Source organism: Oryzias latipes, chromosome 18 (assembly GCF_002234675.1).
Source record: "Oryzias latipes chromosome 18, ASM223467v1".
Classification (NCBI taxonomy): Eukaryota; Metazoa; Chordata; class Actinopteri; order Beloniformes; family Adrianichthyidae; genus Oryzias; species Oryzias latipes.
Genome location: NC_019876.2, coordinates 3,508,057 through 3,519,095, shown reverse-complemented (window position 1 = coordinate 3,519,095; position 11,039 = coordinate 3,508,057). Strand labels below are relative to the sequence as shown.

At 39.9% G+C, this 11,039-nt stretch overlaps 1 long non-coding RNA gene across 1 annotated transcript; it reads right to left on the bottom strand.

Moving 5' to 3' along the window:
* Positions 1-148: 148 nt before the first annotated feature.
* On the bottom strand, positions 149-4,488 carry LOC101154902. The gene is made up of 5 exons (XR_002875284.1): positions 4,383-4,488; positions 4,143-4,303; positions 2,711-2,827; positions 1,492-1,608; positions 149-196 (listed from the first exon to the last, which is right to left on the bottom strand). It is a non-coding gene; the product is annotated as an uncharacterized LOC101154902 (long non-coding RNA).
* Positions 4,489-11,039: the final 6,551 nt, after the last annotated feature.

Genomic DNA, 11,039 nt, shown 5'->3' with positions numbered 1-11,039 from the left:
TCATCTATAGGTTTCTGAGGAACAACATCTGCTAAGATACAACAAACAGTGAAAACAGAAAGACATCTCTTTTATATCTGTTTAAGACAACACCAACTGAAGTCTACTTTTAAAAAATAGTCCATTATCATGCAGATGTTTAGTCTTACTTTGGACGGTTCTGTTCTGACTGACGGTCTGCAGTTCAGCTCTGCTTCTGGATATTTCGGTCCAACAAAAATGGATACAAATATAAGTAATATAAATAAAGTTTAGCCTAAATTACAAAAAGGGGTTTATTCAATTATGCACCTCATGTGTCAGAGGATTCATAACCTCCTGTTGTAACAGTAAAATATGTCCAACACAAGAAGCCTTCAGCTCTTATCTGTTTACTCAGCTGTAGGAACTAAATCTTCAATAAAAGAAAAATTAATTGCACTTTAAATTGTCTTGGGTTTTTGGTACCAAATTCAGTGGAAAATGCATTTTGCAATTTAAAAGTCGATGTTGAATTTGGTCATGTATTACCCCGGCTATTCCCAACAGTACCTGGGACAGGCTCCCCTTCAACCCAACCCAAGCTTCGAAAGAGAAACAGCAAGTTAAGAAAATGGATGCCATATTGGATTTGTATTCTACCTGCTCGAGTCACGGAAAACGTCACTAGCCCAAAGTTGAGTCCCTAAATATTTTAACGCGATAAGTTAAAGTTCAAATGAACTCTGGATATGGGGTTTCTGACGCCAAAATTGCGCCGTGCCACTCAAACCGTGCTGCTGCTGCTGCTGCTACTGAAGCCGCACCCTCCTGACCACGAAAAATATTTCTTACAACAGGATAAATTCTACAGCAGAATTGTTTGGAGCAGAGAAGAGGAAACTTCTTCCGTCTCTGTGTTAGGATTTACACTCTGTCCTTAAGATTACCAGAAGGAAGTAAAGGCAGGATTTATTTTGGCAGGTTTTGGGCCCCATCCTGGTTCAAGTCTGGGAAATTCCAACTCAGTTTCAATTTTGGGTGAGATGAGGCATGATACCATACAAATGAAAATGGAGGGGTGAGGGTGTTTTTTAATATCTATTGAATTTTGACACAAAAACACTGACAAACATAGTGAAATAGATTTAAATTACTTGGAAGTGAATTCAAAACAAACAAGGAATTGAAATCTCAGTTTTCACAATGAAATTGCACGATTCATTTTACAAATGCATGACCACATTCAACATTGAATTTGAAAATTGCAAAAAGCTTTTTATATATATTGTGTTACCATAAAACAATGACGATTTAAAAATGCAATTAATTTTGCTTTGATTTAAAATTTTGTTTTTTAAATTGAAGTATTGCGTTGTAATTTTTAATACTGAATTCTGAATTGTTGCAAAAAGTATTTTCAAATCTCATGATCAAATTGCAAATTGAATTGTCAACTGAATATCGTGTATTACATTGAATTATGGGTAAAAAATAAAATTAAAATAAACTTCTATAGAAACTGTCTCTTACTTTGAGGTTGGAAGTCCAGGTTCAGTTCTGAAGTCTGGAGTCCATTGTTTGGATCGGTCACTTTTCTCAGATCTGCAGCTGAAGGCTGAAGAATAGACTCTCTTGAGCTGCTGACCTCTGCAAACAAACAGATCATCAGACGTTTGTAGGACTACAGGGTTTAAATCAGCTGATGACTAGGGATTCTGCAGGGTCAAATTCACTGAGATGCCAAATGAAGAAGCACAAAATTGCATCCATATGAAAGTATATTGCACATGCTGTTTAAGTGGATCTGTGGTTAATTTTCAAAGACTGATTGCGGGGGGGGGGGCTGCACAGCAGTGTACTGCAGTGGTTTAGATTCTCACTTCACAGTGAGAATGCCCTAATTGAAATCTTGGCCGGATCTTTCTGTGTAGAGTATCCTTGTTCTTTCCATGCATGCTTAGATTTTCTCCAGAAAGTTTCCTCCCACAGTCCAAAATATGCTTCATAGAAGGGCTGCACAATATGAGGAAAACTTGTAATGTGTGATATTAGTGATCAATATTGCGATGATGATATAGCTTACGATACATAAACAAATATAAAAAAAAAAAAAAAAAATAATAATTTCCATTTCACTGCAACTGTTAAAATAAGAGTCAAAATACCTTAAGATATACTCCAAATAACCCTCGTCTACATAGTAGGCAAGCATCCAACATAAAAGAGCTACATCCAATCGATCAACAACGTGAAGGGTTCCATCCGATTAGTCCAATGCATATATGGATTTATTTGATTCCTTTAATACTTCAAACAGCCATAAGATTGTTTAGGGAAAATTTATGGCTCACCATTTATCGCGGTTTTCGTTGTCTTTTGCGATATGCATATTGGACACCCTGATATTGCGATGTTACATTTTCATATATTATGCAGGCCTACTTAATAGGTTAAATAGTGACTCTAAATTGTCCCTAGGTGTGGATGTGAGCGTGTGGTTGTACCCCGCCTAAGCCCACTAGTAGTTCGGATAGGCTTTAGCAACCTTGTGACCTCAAAAGGGATTCAATTGAAGGTTTGAATTGAAAAGTATTGCGTTGTAATTTTTAATACTGAATTCTGAATTGTTGCAAAAAGTATTTTCAAATCTCATGATCAAATTGGGAATTGAATTGTCAAGTGAAATTTGTGTATTACATTGAATTACGGGTAAAAAAAAAAACCAAATTCCATAAAAACTGTCTTTTACTTTGAAGCTGAAGGTCCAGGTTCAGTTCTGTAGTCTGGAGTCCATTGTTTGGATCGATCACTTTTCTCAGAACTGCAGCTGAAGGCTGAAATATAGACTCTCTTGAGCTGCTGACCTCTGCAAACACAACAAGATCATTACAAGTTTATAGGAGTTTAAAAGAATACAAAGAAGCTCCAATAGAAGATAAAGTCTTTCTGCAGAAATATGCGGCGGCAGAACAAATGCTGCTCCACAGGTTTAACCGCTCTGCTGTGTTTACGGCATTGCCTGTGTAGAGGAACTGGAATGAGTAGCCCCTCCCCCCTTTGTGTTCCAAACAGGAAGTAGCTGCTGGCTCCAAGAAGTCAAAATCCCATAAACTTCTATAGAGAAATAAGCAGTTTGTATCTCAAGATACAAACTTACCTTATAGGCCTCAATAAAAGCATGTGGAGCATGCTAGCCCCCACTCCGAATTTTTGATTGACAGTGTGTGGGAGTGGACGTCACACCCACTCTGTCCAGTTCTCTCATACAATTAGTGGTTTAAAGTATTAATTCCTGCAGTCAGGCAGGGTTTCTTTGAAACAAAACCATAAAAATAATCGAGGCATTAAAAAAACGGAAACTGTCTCTTCCTTTGAGGTTAAAAAAACCATGTTGGGTTCTGAGATTTAGACATTTATCTTTGCATTTTAAGTTTGCATTTATGTTGTTATAGTTTTAGGTTTCTATGTGAGTAATTGTATTGGACTTTGGTCAACAACAGTCTTTATCAGTTTACATTTGAGAGTAAATGTGATACAGACACTAATAATAATAATAATAATAATAATAATAATAATAATAATAATAATAATAATAATAATAATAATAATAATAATAATAATAGTAATAATAGTAGTAATACAATTTGACCAAATCGGATAAAAACATTCCAAAGCTCAAGATAATAAGGGGAGCAGTGGGTCAGGCGTTTGAGCAGGTTGTCCAATGATCTGAGGATCAGCAGTTTAATCCCCCCTCCCCCCAGCCAACCGTCATTGTGTCCTTGGGCAAGACACCCTCCCTGCTTACAGTGTGACTCCACTGGTGTGTGTATGAATGATCCCGGTGATGATAGGTACATACTGGCTGGTAGTTACCATCACCATGTATGAATATGGACACATTGTAAGTGCTTTGAGCATCTGGAAAAGCGCAGAGAAATCCAACCCATCATTATTATTATTAATAATAATTCTGATCATAACTGTTGATGGGATTTCTCTGTCAATTTATTTACAGACATCAACTTTAGGTTTCATGCTGCTTTAAATATGTAAACATGTTCCACCGGTTCAACTGCTCTTCCAAGTTTACTGCATCTACTAAAACACCAGAAAACAGATCTTTGCTGTCAGAGCTTCTTTCAAACAAAACAGACAAAAACTCCAAAACTGTCTCTTACTTTGATTCTGAAGGTCCAGGTTCAGTTCTAAAGTCCAGATGTTTGTCTTTGGGTTTGTCACTCTTCATAGACACACAGCTGGGTGCTGAAGACTGATCTTTGTCCTCGTCTTCCTCTGAGCAGCTCATCTTCATCAGTCAGAGTTGAACCAGCAGCTTTGACTGTGAGTTCAAACAGGAGATTCATTAAAAAACATGTCGGTTCAAGAACCAGAACCAGATCAGGAAGTCCAACACTCACAGGGAGAATCCGGGCTGTGATGGATCAGTCAGCAGCTGGAAAATGGACACAAACATGTTAGTTTGAGGATCTACAGAAAGAAAACTTCACCTCTTTCAGTCTAAAAGAAGAAGAAAGATGGACTGACATTACCAGATCGGATCCTCTTTTGCATGACAGAATTCAAATCACACCTGTTTTTACTGTAACCTGAAACAGCTCATCAGTTTGGACGTCACACCCACAGTTCCTTCCTGCTTTTACAAGAAGTCACATGACTTTGTTCTGATGTGGGCGTGACCCAGGTAACCGGATCTCACCTGAAATAAACTTGGAGCTGAAGGTTAAATCAACAGTTCATGAAGTCTATAACGCAGAGTTTCTGCTCTCTGCCATGAAAACATTTCTGTAGTTTTTTAATCTAAAGATGTTTGTTTGTTCAGAGATCTTTGTTGTTTTAAACAACCTTCAGTTTTTCCTTATTACATCGTTTTCATCCATGCTTTTGTTTCTGTCCTCACCACATGAATACAGTGTTAGACCCTACAGCATTTTGCATTCTAAGTGTTTTTGGTTTCATTTTCATGCAAAAGTGGATGTACAGCACTTTACTGAGTTGTGTTAATGTATTTGTATTAAAAAGGTGAGTTATAGGAGTTAGTTAATCCCTGAAATGAAATTTGGAAAAAAATGTGAGCTCTTAGCAGCATCAGTGTTTGCAGACTGACAAAAACAGAGCATGGATAAATTAATCCCTGAATTATTAAATAAATATTGTGGATTATTGTTTAATACTTAGTCTGGTTTAACAGAAGCACATTAAATTTAGTCAAAAAGAATTCACAGTTTTTTGCAAAAAAAATAAATTCTGGCATTTTTCAAGAGCTTACACAAACATTTATTCACCATTGTCATTCATTTTTAATTGAGGTTAAACGTATGAAGATAATAATGTGTCTAAATGGACGAGCTTGTAGATTTGATGTGAGAACTTGTAACATAGAATGTGAAAACTTGCACACCAAAAATCTGCATATGTGTGTAAAAATCTTCTGCTGTTACCTGACAAATTCCCATTAGCATGTGTTTTTCTGTACATATTGTTCATTTTCATGTTCATTTTTTTTTGTTAAGAGTTGTAAATACAGTATTTCTTTTTCTATTCTATTTTATTTTTATTTTATTTAACTTCTTCACTCCGAGGCTGCTGCAATTTCATTGTATCCCCATGTACAATGACAATAAACGATTCTGATTCTGATTCGTTTAGAGTTACAACTTTAAATTTGTGACTACAACTGCTCAAATGTGCTTCTGCGTGAATCTGCTGGTGCAAATCACAAGTGCGCTACAACTGCGCTCTGAATTCTGACATAGTTTTGCGAGAAACTATGGCGTCTCAAAGCTGCCATAAAGTGAAAGGGCGTTAAGACAACTGAGCGGGGTATTCAGGATCTGAGTCAGGAACCTTACATCCACACAGGCCTGCAATCCTAACTGAGCGGGGATCTTGCGCGGTCTCTTCTCCTTTGCGCGCTCACCTGGATTTGCGTGCAGTGTTAAGGGGGCGTTTTTGTTACTTGGGGGGGCCGTAACTTCTCTGGTTGATCTGATTGGCTGTAATAAGCAATTCAAATCCAAAGAGGCAGCGGGCAGTGTTGCCAGATTGGGCGGTTTTCCGCCCAATTGGGCGGTTTTTGTTCTAAATTTGCGGATAAAAGTGGCTTTGGGCGGGTGTGCATAATTTGGGCGGTTTTAGGGTCTGTTCGGCGGGTTTTTCCCCATCATGAATATATAATAGCGGACTACTTTAGGCTGGGTGGCTGTTGATGTCTTATGTTCTGAAGCTCTGTGAACGCACCAGGTGGAGACGCTTAATGGGTTCTGTCATCTAACCTGTTGTTGGGGGTTTGCCGCCCCGCCCCTCCTCTTACAAGTTGCGTTCTTTAAAGCTGACACCGCAGTCGCGTGTGGGCGGACCTACGAGCTAACGTTATGGTCTGAACGCTGCATGTCTGTGTTTATCAGTGCATGGTAGACACGGAGAATGTGGAGAGATCAGGTTTATTATTTTGGAGATTTCTACTTGGTAATCATGTTTCCATGTTTGAGTTCATGAGATCGTCCCAGAAAGTCTCTGCTTCAACTCCCGCAGTGAAAGCTGCGTCTGAATCTGACGCCCGTGTTTCCATCTCTCTGACAGTTTGAAGCCAAAGCCCCTCCCCCGCCTCTCTACCTGCTTTTCCTCTCTACCTGTTCACCTGTTCAACACAGAGAGCGCCAAATACGGTAATCATAGCAGCAGGTTGACACGGTAGTAGTCGGGGCGCTTTGGCACAAGCGCAGCACAAGGATGGAAAAGGTTATACATATAGCGGATTAAGAAAATGAATGGAAGAAGGCCGGTCCGCTGAAGAAATACGCAATACTGTACTCCTTTTATTAATAGACTGAACTATCTTTGATTTTGAGAAATGTTTTATTTTGAAAAATCACCACTTCGGGTACTTAATCAGTCCAGTAGGGGAAAAAATCTACAAAAGCTGTATATTGATCTTATTTTTGCCCCCCCCCCCCTTTTGGGATGGAAAACTGTGACTCTATCTGGCAACACTGGCAGCGGGGTGGGACTTTCATTTAGAGGCTTTAACAGAAAAGGAGCGGTGGCTGTAACGTGGATTAAAACCAAATGCAGTGAATTTCACATGAGAAAAGCTTACAGCACAGAAAAACCCGCTGCACTTTCTTACCTCGGTCTGGGGTTGTTGGGTAACGTCTTAATCCATGTTACATCAGCCGTTTTTGTCTATTAAAGCCTCTAACACAAACAGGGGGGGCGAACAAGTTTGACTCAAAGAGCCGACATTTTTGACTGTGGTAGTCAAAGAGCCATACCACACACTGACCTGCCAGACACACACACAAACACGCAATTAAAGCCATATCATTTCCAATAACACACTCCTCTACACAATACAACCGCACTGGATTAAACGACGCTGTTTCAGTTATGGTGTTTTTTTTCTGTATTTAACATTAACACACATACCGGTAAAACATGCATGCTGGTGTGTTTTTTAAAAAGGCAGCGAGTGCAAAACTGAGTTGGTTGTGATTTATTTTTTATATTTTCAGTCATCAATCAGCATCCAAAAATCCATCAAAGTCCTCATCTTCTGCATCTGAAACAGCTGGGCTACATTTCTACCAAACATGCCGGCTTCCCTTTCGTCATCGTCAGAGTCCGTCTTGTTTCTGTGCGGCTCCAAAGATCAGTGAAAGCAGACGCGTCAGCCCGATTTTTAGTTACAGTCCATAGGTGTGGCGTCGCTCGCCTGGCGCTGCCTCCCAGTAAAAGGAGCAGAGGATGGGCAGCCTTTCATTGTCATCTGCTGGAAGTTGCTGCGCTCGAGACTCGATCTTCCAACGTGGGCAACCTCGCCTTGTTTCCGTGGAAACTCAGCTGCTGCTGCGTCTTCTTGTGTTGTTGGAGTTGGTTGCCAGCGTCCTCACTTGCGAACCATGGATTCATTATTTTAAATTGTCTGGCAGCTGCTCTATTCCCATATTCCTCCGCGTAGCTGATAGCTTTTACTCTAAACTATGCTTCATAATCGTGTCTCTTTGCATTTCCAGGGTTTCCAAAGTTGTTCTGCAGAAGAACGGCAGTTAATCAGCAGAAGAAGAAATACCTGCCTTGGTCATTCGACAGATTGTGGACCCTTTTTATTTTCCCTTACAGCATTACTTTATTACAAAAAATAAATAAAAAATACAAAATAATAATAAAACAAATGATTAATCAATTATTGAAAATGGTTCCATTGATTGACTTTTAATAATATTACTTCACTTGCTCCAAAAATGGATAAATTGATTCATGACTTTTCCTAACGTAACATGATTTTGCACATATTTTTAACTTTTGATCCTTGATCAAATATTGCTAACATTATTATGTTTTACATAATAATTGAGTAATTTATATTTGTCATTTGCTTTAATGATATTTCAGGATTTTGTCTGATTAAAGATAGGAACCGGATATTGATAAACCATGTAATAAAACGGTTACAGTAGAACAGGGGTGGGATTATATAAATTTTCTTCCTTCCACTTCCTTTCAAGCAATATTTATTAATATGTCTAATTATCCTCAGTTTGATCCGTCATTGTATGACTGTATAACTGATGATTGTATTGTTTTTTTGTGTATTATTCCTATTTGATTGCTTGAAATAAACCATTTCAAATCAAAATTTCTAATAAAAAAATTGTGCACAAATCTCCACCTTTGTACTATGGGGGGTGGGGGGTCCTTTCATGTCCTCTCCTCACCTCTCTCTGTATACATGCTGTTCTCTTCTAGGTCCTCTTTACCAAAGTCACACAGCAGCAGATTAGGGTCGTCCCGTACATTTTGGTGAAAATATAAGACTTCTACTAAAATTTACTTTTTACCAAATGAGAGTGTGTTAGCTGGGTAAGTGAGGTAGGAGGTGAGGTATAAGAAAACAAATTGAGGTACAGTGGTTGAGTGTGGTTAAGGAAACCAGACGGTGCAGTTTATTCTTAGCGCGTGCTCTGTGCACCGCATTGGGGGGGAACTTCCAGGCAGTTCTTGAAACCAGCTTCAAGAAAATAACAACAGTGTTTTTTACGTCTGAGAGGTTGGATGCCACAACCGTACAATGAGGACTGCTCTGCAGCTGAGCAAAACTTAAACCAGAAACAAATAAATGGTTTTTACTTGTAAAGCGCTTTTCTTCTTTTTTTTTTTTTTTTTTTTTTTTTCTAACTTGTCCTGTCCAACAGCTAGGCAAACAGATGAGAGCTGAGGGCCTCTTGTGTTGGACATATTTTATTTTAACAAGAGGGGTTATTCATCTTCAGACAAACCAAAGGTATGTCTGAATAAACCCCTTTTGTAATTGAGGCCAAACTTTATTAATTTCAATCATGTTTGAAAATCTTTGGTGTTGGACCGTGTTATGTTAGCTGCTTTGGCTTAACATTTGACCGACATAAACCAGACCATGCGTTGTTCTCACGTCCGTGGTTTATTCTGTGTCTGCTTAATTTCCGTCCGACCGGATACATACACAACAACCAATAGTTCCACTTCACTTTATCCAACACCTCCCCTTTTTAGTAAGAACACTCTTTCTTTATCAACATTAACAATTCCATTCTGGAACATAAAATAATTCCCACCATCTAGGGTATCAAATAACGTTAGCTTATTCAACTTAGCTTTCTGACTTCTGTTTTTTTTCCTTGTAAATCAAAACACAGACTTCCTCACTTTTCTGTTAACCAAACACAAATTTTCATACACCCTTCTCTTTTATTTCCCAAAAACTCTCACAGATCTAACCGCTTGGGCGGACGGGACACTCGTCCTGAAGATGTTACATAAGGTGGCTTAACCGTGTCCTGTGTGTTATGACTAGGTATACTAGATTCTCGACCTGCGTTTTCTTCCACTCCAGTCTGCTGTGTGGACACAGTTAACTCTGACCTTTCCGGAGAACGTAAAGGTCTCACATGTGTGCGGTTGCGCCTAATCTGACCTTCATCAGTGTCAATAATGTACGACCTAGGTGTAGTTGCATGTTGTACCACTGTCCCTTCTTTCTTCTCTCTTGGCAGCCATACAGTTTGACCTGTTTGAAGAACCGTCAGAGGACGGACCCGGTGACGCCGATCGTACTGGCGTTGCTGGTTTGCTTTGTACCGTCTCTGTTTGGTTTTGAATTGTTTCATATTTGGCCATCTTGGGAGAAGAGTCACAGGCTGCTGTGGCAGTGTTGTCTTCAGCTGTCTGCCCATCAGCAGCTGTGCAGGGGAGTAGCCGCACTCGAGCGGTGTAGCCCAATAAGAGAGAAGTGCTTTTGTCTTCTCACCTCCTCCTTTCCACAGTCCTTTAACTGTAGCTACTGCTCTTTCAGCTTCTCCGTTCGCCTGCGGGTATCTTGGACTGCTGGTGATGTGAACAAACCCGTACTCCGTAGCGAAGTCCTTGAACTTTTCACTGGCGTACTGCGGTCCGTTGTCCGACACCACTGTCTCTGGGATCCCATGGCGACTGAATGTCTCCTTCATGGCAGCTATGACTGTCGCGGCAGATGTCACATTCAGTTTAGCCACTTCTATGTACCTTGAGAAATAGTCCACCACCAGAATATAAGTGTCCTTATTCCAAAAGAACATATCCGTACCAACCCGCTGCCAGGGCCGCTCCGGTACTGGTGTGGTCAGTAGTGGTTCTCGATGTTCTGCTTTATGTTGCGAACATGTGTTACAATTTTCCACAACCTTACTGATGTGCACCGACAAACCTGGCCACCACACAGACTGACGAGCTCTAGCCCTGCATTTGACTATGCCCTGATGTCCATCATGAATCTGATTCAGGATCTCTTTCCTCATGCTTTGTGGAATGACCAGTCTCTGTCCTCTCAGCAACAACTCACCCGCCAGATTGAGATTGTCTTTTTCTGACCAATACTCACTCAGCTCCCGTGGCAGCACGTGCCTTTCGGGCCAGCCTGTTTTACAGCACTGGATAACTTTTGCACAAACAGGGTCGGAGTGTTGTTTTTGTTGAATCTCTCTTAGTCTGGGTTCTGTAGCAGGAATGCTCTGAACTACAGAGTCCACAAAGACTTTGACCTC